Source organism: Mandrillus leucophaeus, unplaced genomic scaffold (assembly GCF_000951045.1).
Source record: "Mandrillus leucophaeus isolate KB7577 unplaced genomic scaffold, Mleu.le_1.0 Scaffold1213, whole genome shotgun sequence".
NCBI classification, from domain to species: domain Eukaryota; kingdom Metazoa; phylum Chordata; class Mammalia; order Primates; family Cercopithecidae; genus Mandrillus; species Mandrillus leucophaeus.
In genome coordinates this window covers 751,449-768,467 of record NW_012100466.1, presented here as the reverse complement: position 1 = coordinate 768,467, position 17,019 = coordinate 751,449, and positions in this window count along the sequence as shown.

Sequence of the window (17,019 nt, the reverse complement as noted above, 5' to 3'; positions counted from 1 at the left end):
TGCAGTGTGAATGCTAGAATCAAAGTGTAAGGAATGGTGTTTGTTGCCCAAGTCATGGTAGGCAGATGAATGGTCTGGTATATTAGGGATGGACCTGAAGAAATTGGGAGTTTAAAAATAGTGCTTATTCTGTGCCAGAAGAGAAAGTTCTAATTGCTTCCTGAAAGTACATATCTTGGAGACAAAGAGGACATTAACTCTGATAAAGTGGAAACGCCAGAAGGGTGTGGGGTATCGGGAAGAAAAAGTGCACAGTTTTCCACTTCTAAAATGAGTCTTTCCAACATATTGAAACAGTAATTCTAACACACATGTGTATAATTAAAAAATAAACATTTCCTCAAGATTCTTTTCAACTCATATTCAGCTTATAGGCTGGAGATTGATTTTAAATAAACTGTACATTATTTTTGCATTTTAGAGCAATTTGAGAAAATATTGAGTTTATTTTGTAAGGCTTTAATGCTTGCGTATATGACTCAGAATTGGACACCAAAGTTCCTAGTGTTTAAAAATTTCTATTCCCCTTTGTTTATGTTCCAGTTATTGAAATATTCTTGATTTATGTCATTTTATATTTGACATTTCCATGCTTATATTGCTTTATTGTCACTAATGTGGATAAAAAGAGGCAAAGTGTAAACTATTTGAAGAGATTTATTCTGAACCAAATAAGAGTGACCATGGCCCATGACACAGCCCTCAGGAGGTCCTGAGAACAGGTGCCCAAGGTGGTCAGGGTGAAGCTTGGTTTTATACATTTTAGGGAGGCATGAGATGTCAAGCAAGTACATTTAAGAAATACATTGGTTTAGTCCAGAAAGGCAGGACAGCTCAAAGCAGGGGGGCTTCCAGGCTATAGATAAGTTTAAACATTTTCTGGTTGACAATTCGCTGAGTTTGTCTAAAGACCTGGTATCAATAAGAAGAAAATGTCTTGGTTAAGATAAAAGGTTGTGGAGACCAAAGTTTTGTCATGCAGATGAAGTGTCCAGGTACCAGGCTTTAGAGAGAATAGGCTGTAAAACGATTCTTATCAGACTTAAAATCTGTGTTGACTTTAATGCCAGAGAGGCATAATGAGGCATGTTCGACCCCCACTTCCCATTATGGCCTAAAATAGTCCCTCAGATTAAATTTTAAGAGTCCTGGTGAGGAGGAAGTCCATTAACATGGTTGGGGGTGGGAGTGGGGGTGGGGGCTTAGAATTTTATTTTTGGTTTACATCTTCCCCTTTCTGGCCAAGATTTGCCAGAGACAATATCAAAGACCAGCAAATTGTTATTGTGTCTCATAGCATTTCCAGGGTGGCGTGGCTGCCTGCTCTGAGTCTATCCTGTCCTTTGGTGAGGCTCCCTGTGGCAAAGGGCCTTAAGAGTCGAAAGACTTATAGTCAATTAATTGTTCTAGGCCAGATAGGAATAGATGTGGACAGGCATTCATTACCTCTTAAAGTTATTATTTTAAGTAAAAAGCCAGCAATTAAAACAAAAAGGCAAATTTATAAGACTGATTTATTTTTAACTTCTACGTGTTGAGCTTGGTTTTTGTTACAGGCTTATAGCAATTAGCTACACAAAACAAAAGCATTGTTCTAAAAATAATTTAAAATATGTGTATATATCTCTATATATCTATATTTATCTTCACCACTCATGACTGGGAGTATTATATCCAGGAGGTTTTGTTACATGATATTTATATTCTGTTAGTAAATATTTTCCTTGAATTCTATAGTAAGGAGAAAACACGCTATAGTTGCGGTGGATGCAAAAGTGACACATAATCATTTAGAAGGCAACTGAAGGTGCTTTACCAGTTGTTTAGGCATCTTTGTAGCCCTTCTTGATTTGGAGGCTTTGACCTTGACCTAATTTCATCCCTCATAACTGGTCCTTATTATCTTATGTGCCTGTCTTTTCTGCAACAGTCCCTGAGCCTAGAGGGAGGGTGCTTGTATAGTTTTAGAAGCCCAGCTTTCACAGTGAAACAGATTCCAGCCCAGTGGAATGCCAGATGAAGGAGATTCATATCTCTGGTCTTCAGAATGCCATGATTTTTGTTTCCTTGGAAGTGAAACAAGGAGAGATAAATAACAAATGTTTGACAATTATTTGGCAATCATAGGAGGAATTTTTGTGTCAGAACAGAAAAAGAAACCTATTCCATCAGGGCATCAACTAAAAATATGATGAAAAAGCATAATCTGGTACTCTCCAGAGGATTACTGGAGCCAAAAAATAATGATTCAATCTGCACTCAAAGAAAAAAAGTTAGGGCTGAAATCTGGTATTAAGTGCCACACTTTTCCTTTGAAATAATCTCTCTAGCTGCTTTTTTTTTTCTATTAAAGAGAAATTACGGCAAGTCTGATTATTTGCATAAAATGCAGCAAGAATCGATTGGTCACATAGACTTCTTTTAAGTTGGCTTTGCTGGAAATTTACCTAAAAATACACTATTTTAGACTATATCTTGTTAAAACAACTAGGGCCTCCAATTGTTTGTTTTAAAACTCTTACTGAACTTATGCAAACAGTTATATTGTCAAAAAATTACTATCTGAATTTTGGAGAACTCAGAAAGGCAAATTTGCTTACAAGGACAAGCTTTACCCAAAAAAACTTAAAAGAAAAAGATATTTTTGACACTTCTTTAACCAGACCAGCGGCTATTAAACAAGATGTTTGTTTATTTTGGAAATAACATTTACAAACTAAACAGCTCCTGAGCACTATCAGGTATTGTAGAATTTAGAAGCTCCTCATAATTAATCCTAGAAAAGAGACTCTCTAGTCATCAGGTAGCAAGGTTTTATGTAAACCATTTTTATTTTATCTTGAAACTCTTTTGGGAAACATTCTTTCATTAGCCTAGGGGTAGTTTCCATTCACATTCCATCACAAGGCAGTAAATGCTCCTTGTAGTGGAAATTCTCTAGTTCAGTCATTGCCATTGAAAAGTACTCACAGTTTTTTTTTTTGCCATTAACCCTGATAAATGCTCCACACAAAGGACTGTGCAGTGGAGAATCTGTCCTGATTAGTACTCCAGCTTCTACCCTATACTTTGTGGGCTGAGGCGATTTTACTAGTTCCCATTTAGCATGTGCAATTAACATTTCCTGAAAGAGCAGACTTACATGCCTTCAGTTTCATAGTACTAGAAAGAGGATACATCCCCAGTCAGATGCAGTACCTATTTTCATAAGATATTTAGGTAAAGGAGTTACGACTACCTTCCATAAAGCTTGTTTCAACATCTTACATTCTATAATTCTATTAACCTGTATGTTTATATGTTCTAGTCCCAGGAACCCTTTCTTACCCCCAGAGCATTTTATCTTTTCTGGTGAAAAGGGTTTGGGTTCGCAGCAGGGAGTTTCATCTGTAAGACCTATGAGGAACAGCAAATTTGGTAAGGCTTCTGAAAATGTCCTATAATTCTGTGGGAGGAGCACTCATCTGTTAGGGAACCCCTTAGCCCCCAAATGTACCATGACCTGGGTAACAGGCATATTTGATGGGAGGAGATTCCAGTTGTCATAAAGCCAGTTATCAAAAGTAACCCAAATTTCCAGTGAAAAAAAAACCTTAGGGGTTAACATGACTTTCAGATTTTAAATTACTGGATAGTATTGAGATTAAATTTGCCAAATTAAATTTACCAAAGATTACCAAGGTCATGTGAATTAAAAGGCATCCAAGCTAGCTTCTACCAATCCGATTAGCACCTTCTTAAGTAAGTTACTTGATTAGAGCTCTGTCATGTAGTTTAGCGGTGAAATATCAGTTTCACATGACATATATAAAGATAGAGATGTAACAGGCATACAGAATAAAAAGGCAGGCCGAAAAGATATTTTATTTGCCTGTTTTCAGAAAAAAAAATCTCCCTTACTTTACATAATTAATAAAATGTACAGGAGCCAAAAAAAGGTGAAGGACAGACCTGTCCTTTAAGACCTTTTCAAGAGAAAGAGTTGAACCTCTGAGATACCAATCTGATGAATGTTAAAGAAACAGATTATAGAATTTAAAAAACTTAAAACTTCTTGTATTAAAAGTAAGTCAATATTTGTAATAAAATATTGTTTTAACCAATTATTTAGTTTTGTATTAGTGTATTATTTTACTATCAAAGAATCGTCTTTAGTAAGACTCTGATTTATTCTTAATCTTAGCCACCTGAATTATACAACTGCTTTAAAAATTCCTTTTTACGATCTTTATTATGACTTACATAGACCATTCGCAAGATGCATAGAATTTCTGTTTTGTCCTAAATATCCCTCTTTCTTGAATAACCTAGTCATTTTATTTTAGGACAAAAATTCACCACACAAGATTCTTTCTTATGTAAAACTGCTTTCCTTTCTATCTTCTTTACCAAAAGTACCTCTTTATATCTTTAACTTTCTTTACATCTCTTATTTCCTGATTCCTTTACCATGTTTTATATATCAGCTTCAAAAAAGCTTTGAACTAGACAAAGATATTTTACCTTTTAATAAGAACTTCTTTTTAAAAAAATGTTTTTCTATTATTTTTAAATTGAAAATTACCCAGGTACTGACACAGACAGGAGGCAAGGAAATATTGGGTAGAAGACTACAGTTCCCTGACAAGGCCACGCCTTCAAGCCTGGAAGCCTATGACTCTAAATGGGAACAGGCATTCCTGTTTTAGCGCCCAAATGTTGCCTTTTGGTCTGCCACAGCCTCCTATCCTGTACCCATATAAACCCCAAACCCAAGGCTCCACAAGCAGAAGAGCAGAAGAGTGGCATAGTGTCAGCGTGGCAGAGCAGTGTGACAGAGAAAGAGAGAAGAGAACGAGCATCTGAACATTGAGAGTAGTTCAGCTGGGGACTTTCGGGAGGAGATTGGTTGCAGGACAGCCAAACTCCAGGGGAGGATCATCTTCCCCCTCCATCCCCTTTCCAGTTCTCCATCTATTACACTGAGAGCCATTTCCATCACTCAATAAAATCCCCACATTCTGCATTCTTCATGTCCAAGTGACCTGATTCTTCCTGGATGCCAAACAAGAACCTGGGTACCAAAAGGGCAAGGAATACAAGGCTGCCACATTGACTCTCCACTGAGCTGGTTTAACACTCAGCCATCCACAGACAGCAGAGTTAAAGGAGCACTATAACATGCCCACTGAGGCTTTGGGAGTCGCAGGTGCCCCCCCGCCCCAGATGCTGCGGTGGGGCCTTCATGGAGTTTGCTTTTGCCAGGACCCAAATGCACTTGCCCTGGCTCCTGCACCTGCCTGTCTGTGTGCTTCTCCTCCCATGAAAAGTTTGAACATGAGGCAGCCAAGCAAGGGAGCCACACATCTGACACAAGTCCTGTGAGGGGGTCAGGGAACTCTCCTGCTTCAGTACTTAATATAAATTAGTAACCCAAGACCCTAAATTATGACGTTTGCTTACCATAATTTATTCCATTACATTCACCTGATTAATAGTTTACCTAGATTATTTACAAAAACTTTGATAGTCAATATTTAAAGGTATTTTCCTAAACCATTTTTTAGCTCTGTTAATTTCAGGTATTTACTCAAGAAACTTAAGGTTAAATATAAGGGCATTTTTTTTTTCTTTACCAGTAACTCAGGAGTTAGCTGTTTTCATTAAACCAACAATATTCCATGTCTTATTTGTTAAAATTACACAAATGAAGGTCATTCTGTCTTGGGCTGGGTTTCATACTTTTATAACACTTATGGTAATCTTACAGTATTCTGCAGGTATAAGCACAAAACCACTTGATCAATAAATACAAAAAAAGTCAACAATTCTTAAGATATTGTTAATATTATTTTACCAATAATTTAAAAGACAGCTTATTTAAGATTTTACTCAAGTTATGTGAACTTGAAAAAGTATTTGATTAGTTTTTTTTTTTTAATACTTTAAGTTCTAGGGTACATGTGCACAACGTGCAGGTTTGTTATATATGTACACATGTGCCATGTTGGTGTGCTGCACCCATTAACTCGTCATTTACATTGACTAGTTTTTTTTTTAAAGTATTTGATTTAAGCACTTTTATTTATCTATTAAGCCAATTAATTAGAGCTCTTTTACATATTTTTAGTTGTGAAACATTGTGTATGCAACATATAAATACATAGACGTATTAGACATGCTGATAGAAATACATCTTACAGATCCTTAAGACCTCTTTTCTTTCCTATCTTAGACTTTCAAATTCTTGATAACCTGTTTCATCACCCTAGGCAGTTGTCAGCTAAATAGCCCTAAATTTGCATATTAAAGAAAACAACTGAGGTGAAAATCAGGTAGCAAAATTTATATCATAAAGTATGAAGAGAAAAAATCTAGTGTGCTAACGGGAAATTAAAATGGGTTTAACTGCCAATTAAACATAAAATTACATAATTTATAAAGGTGTTTTAAATATACACATATGCACACACACGCACACACACACACACACAAAGATCCTACAGCTTTTACTTCAGAATTTTAGCCATGACATAAATACAAATTCACCAGCTTGCCAAAACAAAAAAATAAAAAAACAAAAAAACCCGTGAGAGCCAAACAGTGGTTTTTATCTCAGTAGAAGAGTAACAGCAGATTTAAAACAGGCAAAAAAACAAAATAGAGAAAAAGAGAACTTAGGAACTCTACAGTTTGCAGGTCGACCTTAGGGCTAATTTTCCTTAATGTCTATGTGCATGAAGACCATATTACTTCCATTTTACATAAACTCTGGCAAGTAGAGGTGCCATAAAACCAATGGAATGCTCAAAAGGGAGTCATTCTCCTTGTTTTCTCCTCATTCTTAGATTATTAGTTTCCCTTTTTTTTTCTTAAAAGGAGGAACCGAGCTGTGCCCTAGGGTTTCTGTGTAGTGGGTTGATGTGTGCTACTTGTGGGCAGGACTCCACAGTGTGTCACCATTGAGTCATTGCCACCCTCTTGCATGTCTCAGTTTCTCTCTACAAGGGTCTATTTATTACCTCTGTGAGGGCTCAAAACATTGGGTGATTAGCCCTTATATGTATGTCCTGGATGAGCCTTTTTAAAAATTAATTTTTAGTTGCAGATTTTTCTGTAAGTCCCCTGCATGTTGTAAGGGTCAACCCCCCCGAAACTCCCACGAGAGCCCCAGTCACCCAGGGGTTCCTTTCAGCTTATAGGAGCAAATGTCTTTTCTCTTCAGAGATGAAAAACTCAAGTCTCTCATTTAGCTATGAAAACAACACTTCGGTTCCTTATGCAAATGTGCACAGACAGGCTGAATTAAGATTAATTGTGGGAGAAAAAGCAATAGAGAAGATCCTTTAGAATGCATCTCCAAACTAGAATTAGGATGCTGAAACAACAACTTCCTAGAAGGAAAACCGGTTCAGAATAAATCAAGGACCATCAACCAAAGGGAGGTTCAGGGCTCAGGAGGACTTATCAGTTTTACCAGAGGAGAAACTGCAACTTGGGGAGGCTTCAATGGACCCCTGCTGGTACCATAGCTCTCAGTTGGGCAACTCCTTTAGGGTCCTGAGTCTTCTCTGAGGCCCCACGTGTTTGCGTGCCAAATTGTTGTCAATGAAAAGAGTCAAACTCTGTAAAATATTTGAAGAGATTTATTCTGAGCCAAATATGAGTGACCATGGCCCATGACACAGCCCTCAGGAGGTCCCAAGAAGATGTGCCCAAAGTGGTCCGGGTGCAGCTTGGTTTTATATATTGTAGGGAGGCACGAGATGTCAATCAAATACATTTAAGAAACATATTAGTTTGGTCCAGAAAGGCAGGAAAACTCAAAGCAGGGGAAATGGATGGGGGCTTCCAGGCTATTGGTAAATTTAAACATTTTCTCATTGACAATTGGTTGAGTTTGTCTAAAGACCTGGGATTAACAGAAAGGAAATAAGAGGTTGTGGAGACCAAAGCCTCCAGGTAGCAGGCTTCAGAGAGAATGGGTGGTAAAATGTTTTTTTATCAGACTTAAAAATCTGTGTTGAAGTTAATGCCAGAGAGGTATAAGGAGTCATGTTTGACCCCTCTTCCTATCATGACCTGAAACAGCCTCTCAGGTTAAATTTTAAGAGCCCTGGCTAAGGAGGAAGTCCATTAAGATGGTTGGGGGACCTTAGAATTTTATTTTTGGTTTACACTAGAATCAAGGTCAAGCTCTTGGTTAGGTTAAGAATTTTATGTGTTAGATTCCATCAAGGTTACAAATTACAAAGCAAATTGCCAAGTATAAAATACTTTAAATATTTTACCATATACATTATCTTTATTGGTTACCCATTGAACAAGAAGTACACTGAATACACTGAGCTAAGGTTCACATTCAAAAATTCAATACACTGGATAAAAAAAGGTGGGGGCATTTACCCCTAGTGATCCACTTACATGGATCGGTGTGACAGGCAACCAGCTTGAAAGAGAAATATTAATGGTTAATTGTGAGGTCAATACATTCATCTTTAGAAAATCTCCTGAATGCTTTTTATAAGCTTACCTCTTTCCAACAGTCTACATACTTGCTTTGTATGTATAAAACTCCTGCCCTTGCTTTTAAAATTAGGAGGATTTATGTTCTTTTTGGCTGCTAGAAAATATTTATAAATCTATGCTACATTGTTTAAAATCATTTTTTTTTTAATTTTACAATGATTTTTACCAACTTGAGCAAGGATAAACCAACCTGTAAACATGTTCACACAGCCTATTTGAACTTTGTATTAATGAACAGGCAATGTTGGCTAAGTTGTCTAGACTCATTCAGACCTGTATCACTGTTCACATGTTAATTTTAATTTCCAAGAAGAAACTAAAATAAATCACAACTATCTTTTTGACTTGTTTTGTAAATTACTGCAAATTTCTAATTCCAAAAAAAAGTTACAAAAGAAAATTTCTTTATTTGTAGCATGCAGCACCAATTGGAAATGTGAGATGTTATATGACACAGTCATGAGAAATCAGAGTGAGAAAATGTCTATGGCTTCAGAAGTGTGTGATTATCATCATTAAGTCATTACACATGTTAACATCTGGACTTCAGTTAGTTGCAGATATAGACACAATACCATGTGTATTTTCAAGCATAGTTCATCATTTCAAAGATATTTACTGAAGAACAAATATTCTCAACTAGTTTAAGTAGTGGAGGATAAAACATTGAAAAAGAAATGTATATTTTAGAGAGTGATATGAAGCTATATCATTGAAATATTAGTTGAACTTCAATTTTGAAAATTAAGTATTTGGTTATTCTCTGTCTTTTATTATAGCCTAAAAATTTAACATGAGGCCATGAAATATAAAGAATAAGGTGCCCTATGGTTTACTATAATTTAAATTAAATGCAGATATATTTCAATTTTTTAAAGAGTATCTTTTTTCCAGTTAAGCCTTTACTTAATTTGACTTTATTATTTGCACTAGAAGTTATATACATGGTTTAGTAAACATATGAAACCCATACGTCCCATAAGTGAGGAAATGCCCACATCTTTTAAGGCCATCAGAAGGAAAGAACTCACATATCCAGAAAAAACTACCTGGGCAATCTGCCAGTCTAAATGTCTCACATTGTGCTGGCCAAACAACACTGGTGGCTCTTGAGCTGAGTAACCAGTATGCTAACTTTGATCTAAATGCTCATAAATGAATATGTATAAATGGAAACAGGTACCGAAGAACCACCAAATATTTGAGAAAAACAAACACCTATACCCAGAGGTAATTACCTAAGGGAAAAGAATTTATACAGTAAAAGAAAGAAGAGTTCAAAATCCATTTAATTTATGTTCTCAAAGAAATTTGAGAAGATACTGCACCCATTAACCTCTGCCCTCCTCTCACCTCCAAAGTTCAGGCTGCTATGAAATAGTCCTTGGAAATTAAAATTTTCATTACCAAAATAAAAGAGCTTGATAGATGGAATAAATAGCAAAATGTGCAGGCCAGACAACCAAATTAGTTAGGAAGAAGTTCAAGGCAAGGGACCCTCATACACCCTGTTACCAATGAACAAAGTTAAAGAAAAAAAGTCAAGAGATGGATCCATAAGAATTATTATAAAATGAAACTCTGAAAAACTTTCAGAAAATAGGAAGGGGAATAATAAGCTTATTCTAGAGGAATGATAATATGTTTACCGTCACATTTTTCACCTTCAACGTCAGGAGACAAATTATCAGTGTCTTCACCATTCTCCAGAAAATAATTTTGAACCCAGAATTTTATATCCAGCCAAGCTGTCATTCATGTTAAGAGTAAAATAAAAATATTTGGGCATATACAATGCAGAACATTTATTACTCACATATCTTTTCTGAACAAATCACTTACTTATACTTCAGTAAAAATAAAAAATGAAACAAAGATGAAAGAAGATGTGGGACATGAGAAAGCATACTAAGCAAACAAAAGCAAAACAAACCACTAAACTATACAGTTCAATCTAAGTAATTTTTAATAATATGGACTTGAAGCTTAAGTAATATTCTAAAATATAATAAAATAATGTAAAGATTTTAGTGGCAAATTGAAAATAAAATACCAGTAATTTCAACATGAAAAGTAGCTGGAGTGAAGAGTGAAGTAAAAGCATGTTTATTGGAGAAGAATATTGATATAGCTACATGGTTATTAAAAACTGCAAGATTAAATATGTTTGTTTGAAATGCTAAAGTAATCATTACAAAAATAGAAATCATTTGTACATCTTCCAAACTACTGAGGGAAAAAAAGAACAAATAAAACTTGATCAACCCATGGAAAGGAAAGAAAGAAAAGAAATAAAAGATTGTAAACAAGCCTGCAAACAAACAAACAAAAATTAAAACAAATGAAATAGCATGAATAAGCCCAAACATATCACTAATACACGTACATGAATTTTATTCTTCTATTAAAAGAAGAGGCTCAGTTCAGAGCAAGGTTTCAGCATTTTATGTTCTTTATTCATCACGTCCTTACTTGAACACAACTCTGTTTAATGTGTTCACACTGAGTTTCAAAATAATATTAAAGATAGAGGAAGGTGAGAATCTGTCTGATTCTGGTGAGTCCGTTTCCTCAAAATGTAAAAGACACTTTTCTAGAATGAAAGATTCATCCTTCATCTATTACACACATCTATTTTTAAGGAAATAAACATTGCTTAAATTCAGTGAATCAGAATATTTCCTTATTCTTTTCTATGTTAATGAAGAAGCTGCTCCTAAAAATCTAATATTAGGAGATAGATCATGGATATAATTTGCTTTTGTCACAAGAACATTCATAGTAATTAGTGTGATTAATAGTTCAAAAGTCAGATACGAATTTCAATCTAGGATCTTCCATTTGCTATCTGGTGGCTGATTATAGTTTTCCTGTCTGAGTCATTTCTAATGTAAGTAAATGAGGATAATAATATTTTTCAAGTACTAGTATATTTTGTCACTCACTTATATTCTTCTCCTGCCTTTCTCTTCTCTATCTATCTCCCTAATTGATTGTAAATACTCTAAGTATTTTCTATTAAAAGTATTTTTTTTCTTGTTTCCTGGACCTATACCTCTCTATGGATTTGATATGTAACTGGTACATACTAATAAAGCTATATTACTCATTTATGGCCTCTTCCACGCCTGTAACTATGTATTCAATCCTCTTCTAGCATACTTTATACCAGGCAAAACCTAGAATTCAGATATCCTTGACACCTTCTTTTCTCCAACTCCCCATATCTAATCCACCACAAAATCCAGCTGTTTACCCCTCATTTATATCTCTAAAATCCATCCATTTCTCTCCATTTCCACTGCTGCCATCTTTGTTCATGCTCAATAGCCTCTTAACATGAATTACTCAATAGCCTCCTGTTGCATCCAACCTGGATTGTTTTCACATTTTGCCTATTATGAATAAAGCATCTGTGAACATTAGTGTACAGGATTTTGTGTCAACATGAGTTTTCATTGCCCTGGAAAAAAGGCCCCAGAGTGCAATTGGTGGGTTATACAGTAGTAGTTGGATATTTAGTTTTTAAGAGATTACCAAACTGTTTTTCCAGAGTGGCTGTACCATTTTAATTTCCACCAGCACTGTATTAGTGATCCAGCTTATCCCCTTCCTTGCCAGCATTTTATATTGTCGCTATTTTTTGTGTCAGCCATTATAAGAGTGTACTGATATTTAATTATGGTTTTCATTTGCAGTTTCCTGATGGACACTGATGCTTTTATGTGATTATTTTTTATCTGTATATTCTCTTTGGTAAAATACCTGTTCCTATCTTTTGCTTATTTCTGATCAGGATAGGTCGGGGTTTTTGTTTTGTTGTTTAGTTTTAGAGAATTCTTTATATATGCTTATCTATTGTCACATATGTGATTTGCAAATATTTTCTCCAAGATTGTGGCTTAACTTCTCATCCTCTTCACAGGCTCTTTCAGAAGACAAAAGTTTTTAATTTTAATGATGTCCAATTTATGAAATTTTATTTTTTATGGATTTTTTTTTGGTGTGAAGTTTAAGAATTTTTCCTGGCCCCAAAAGCCAATAATTTTATCTTTTTTTTTTTTAAGTTTTATATTTTTCTTTCACATTTAAGTCTGTGGACCATTTTAAATAATTTTTATATAAAAGTTGTGAGTTTGGACAAGGTTCATATTTTTTGTTTACAGATGTGCAATTGTTCCAGCACTATTTGTTGAAAGACTTTAATTCCTCTCTTGAATTGCTCTTGGATATGTTTGTATGGGTCTTTCTATGGATTTTTTTTTATGGACTTGATGTTAAGTACTGAAGCGGGAGAGTTCCCTGACCCCTTGACAGGTCTTGTGTCAGAGGTGTGGCTCACTTGCTTGGCTGCCTCATGTTCAAACTTTTCATGGGAGGGCAAGCACACAGACGGGCAGGTGCAGGAGCCAGAGCAAGTGTGCTTAGGTCCTGGCAGGAGCAAACTCCATGAAGGCCCCATGGCAGCCTCTGGGGCCGGGGATTGCCTGCAACTCCCAAAGCCCCAGTGGGCATGTTACAGTGCTGTTTTAGTTCTGCTGTCTGTGAATGACTGAGTGTTAAACCATCTCAGTGGAGAGTCAGCGTGGCAACCTTTTATTCCCTGCCCTTTTGGTACCCAGGTTCTTGTCCAGCATCCACGAAGAATCAGGTCACTTAGACATGAAGAATGCTGAATGTGGGAATTTTATTGAGTGATAGAAATGGCTCCCAGTGGGACAGATGAAGAGCTGGAAAGAACAAAGCTGGAGGCATCATGCTACCTGACTTCAAACTATACTACAAGCCTACAGTAACCAAAACAGCATGGTACTGGTACCAAAACAAAGATATAGACCAATGGAACAGAACAGAGCCCTCAGAAATAATACTACACATCTACAGCCATCTGATATTTGACAAACCTGACAAAAACAAAAAATGGGGAAAGGATTCTCTATTTAATAAATGGTGTTGGGAAAACTGGCTAGCCATATGTAGAAAGATGAAACTGGATCCCTTCCTTACACCTTACACAAAAATTAATTCAAGATGTATTAAAGACTTAAATATTAGACCTAAAACCATAAAAATCCTAGAAGAAAACCTAGGCAATACCATTCAGGACATAGGCATGGGCAAGGACTTCATGACTAAAACACCAAAAGCAATGGCAACAAAAGCCCTAATTAAACTAAAATGTGGCACATGTACACCATGGAATACTATGCAGCCATAAAAAAGGATGAGTTCATGTCCTTGGTAGAGACATGGATGAAGTGGAAACCATCATTCTCAGCAAACTGTCACAAGTACAGAAAACCAAACACCGCATGTTCTCACTCATAGGTGGGAATTGAACAATGAGAACACTGGGACACAGGGTGGGGGACATCACACACCGAGGCCTGTCAGGGAGTGGGGGGAGGGGGAAGAGAGAATTAGGTGATATACTTAATTTAAATGATTAATTAATGGGTGCAACATACCAACATGGCACATGTATTCATATGCAACAAACCTGCGTGTTGTGCACTTGTACCCTAGACCTTAAAGTATAATTTAAAAAAAAGAAAAAAAGAAACCCAGATGGTATAATGTAAAGGAATTGTTCTGTTTCACAGACTGGTATCCTAAGAGAATGATCAGCCAAGTAAACTGGATAAATGCCACTATAAGGTCCATTTGCCCTGAGAAAGGGACTGCCCAACTCTCCCTATGAAATACCAAGTGAAGCACACTGGATGAAGCAGTTAATATGCTTCATATGTAAGCCATGTTAGACTGCCTTTAAGATAACTGGAATATCCTCCCATCAAATATGCCTGTTACCCAGGTCATGGTACATGTGGGGGCTAAGGGGGTCCCTTACAGATAAGTGCCCCTCTCACAGAATCATAGGACACTTTCAGAAGCCTTACCAAATTTGCTGTTCCTCATAGGTCTTACAGATGAAACTCCCTGCTGCGAACCCAAACCCTTTTCACCAGAAAAGGTGAAATGCTCTGGGGGCAAGAAAGGGTTCCTGGGGCTAGAACATATAAACATACAGGTTAATAGAATTATAAAATGTAAGATGTGGAAACACGCTTTATGGAAGGTAGTCGTAACTCCTTTACCTAAATATCTTATGAAAATAGGTACTGCATCTGACTGGGGATGTTTCCTCTTTCTAGTACTATGAAATTGAAGGCATGCAAGTCTGCTCTTTTAGGAAATGTTAATTGGATATGCTAAATGGGAACTAGTAAAATCGCCTCAGCCCACAAAGTATAGGGTAGAAGCTGGAGTACTAATCAGGACAGATTCTCCACTGCACAGTCCTTTGTGTGGAGCATTTATCAGGGTTAATGGCAAAAAAAACTGTGAGCACTTTTCAATGGCAATGACTGAACTAGAGAATTTCCACTACAAGGAGCATTTACTGCCTTGTGATGGAATGTGAATGGAAACTACCCCTAGGCTAATGAAAGAATGTTTCCCAAAAGAGTTTCAAGATAAAATAAAAATGGTTTACATAAAACCTTGCTACCTGATGACTAGAGAGCCTCTTTTCTAGGATTAATTATGAGGAGCTTCTAAATTCTACAATACCTGATATTGCTCATGAGCTGTTTAGTTTGTAAATGGTATTTCCAAGGTAAACAAACATCTTGTTTAATAGCCGCTGGTCTGGTTAAAGAAGGGTCAAGAATATCTTTTTCTTTTAAGCTTTTTTTTGGGTAAAGCTTGTCCTTGTAAGCAAATTTGCCTTTCTGAGTTCTCCAAAATTCAGATAGTAATTTTTTGACAATATAACTGTTTGCATAAGTTCAGTAAGAGTTTTAAAACAAACAATTGGAGGCCCTAGTTGTTTTAACAAGATATAGTCTAAAATAGTGTATTTTTAGGTAAAGTTCTAGCAAAGCCAACTTAAAAGGAGTCTATATGGCCAATTGATTCTTGCTGCATTTTATGCAAATAATCAGACTTGCCATAATTTCTCTTTAATAGAAAAAAAAAGCAACTAGAGAGACTATTTCAAAGGAAAAGTGTGGCACTTAATACTAGAATCAGCCCTAACTTTTTTCGTTTGAGTGCAGATTGAATCATTATTGCTTGGTTACAATAATCCTCTAGAGAGTACCAGATTATGCTTTTTCTTCATACTTTTAGTTGATGCCCTGATGGAATAGGTTTCTTTTTCTGTTCTGACACAAAAATTCCTCCTATGATTGCCAAATAATTGTCAAACATTTGTTATTTATCTCTCCTTGTTTTACTTCCAAGGAAACAAAAATCATGGCATTCTGAAGACCAGAGATATGAATCTCCTTCATCTGGCATCCCACTGGGCTGGAATCTGTTTCACTGTGAAAGCTGGGCTTCTAAAACTATACAAGCACCCTCCCTCTAGGCTCAGGGACTGTTGCAGAAAAGACAGGCACATAAGATAATAAGGACCAGTTATGAGGGATGAAATTAGGTCAAGGTCAAAGCCTCCAAATCAAGAAGGGCTACAAAGATGCCTAAACAACTGGTAAAGCACCTTCAGTTGCCTTCTAAATGATTATGTGTCACTTTTGCATCCACCGCAACTATAGCGTGTTTTCTGCTTACTATAGAATTCAAGGAAAATATTTACTAACAGAATATAAATATCTTGTAACAAAGCCTTCTGGATATAATACTCCCAGTCATGAGTGGTGAAGACAAATACAGATATATAGAGATATATACACATATTTTAAATTATTTTTAGAACAATGCTTTTGTTTTGTATAGCTAATTGCTATAAGCCTGTAACAAAAACCAAGCTTGCAGTATCTCAACACGTGGAAGTTAAAAATAAATCAATCTTATAAATTTGCCTTTTGGTTTTGGTTGTTGGCTTTTTACTTAAACTAATAACTTTAAGAGGTAATGAATGCCTGTCCACATCTATTCCTATCTGGCCTAGAAGAATTAATTGGCTATAATAAGTCTTTTGACTCTTAAGGCCCTTTGCCACAGGGAGCCCCACCAAAGGACAGGATAGACTCAGAGCAGGCAGCCATGCCGCCCTGGAAATGCTATGAGACACAATAACAATTTGCTGGCCTTTGATACTGTCTCTAGCAAATCTTGGCCAGAAAGGGGAAGACGTAAACCAAAAATAAAATTCTAAGCCCCCACCCCCACCCCCACTCCCAACCATGTTAATGGACTTCCTCCTCACCAGGACTCTTAAAATTTAATCTGAGGGCCTGTTTTAGGCCGTAATGGGAAGTAGGGGTCGAACATGCCTCATTATGCCTCTCTGGCATTAAAGTCAACACAGATTTTAAGTCTGATAAGAATCATTTTACAGCCTATTCTCTCTAAAGCCTGGTACCTGGACACTTCATCTGCATGACAAAACTTCGGTCTCCACAACCTTTTATCTTAACCAAGATATTTTCTTCCTATTGATACCAAGTCTTTAGACAAACTCAGCGAATTGTCAACCAGAAAATGTTTAAACTTATCTATAGCCTGGAAGCCCCCCTGCTTTGAGCTGTCCTGCCTTTCTGG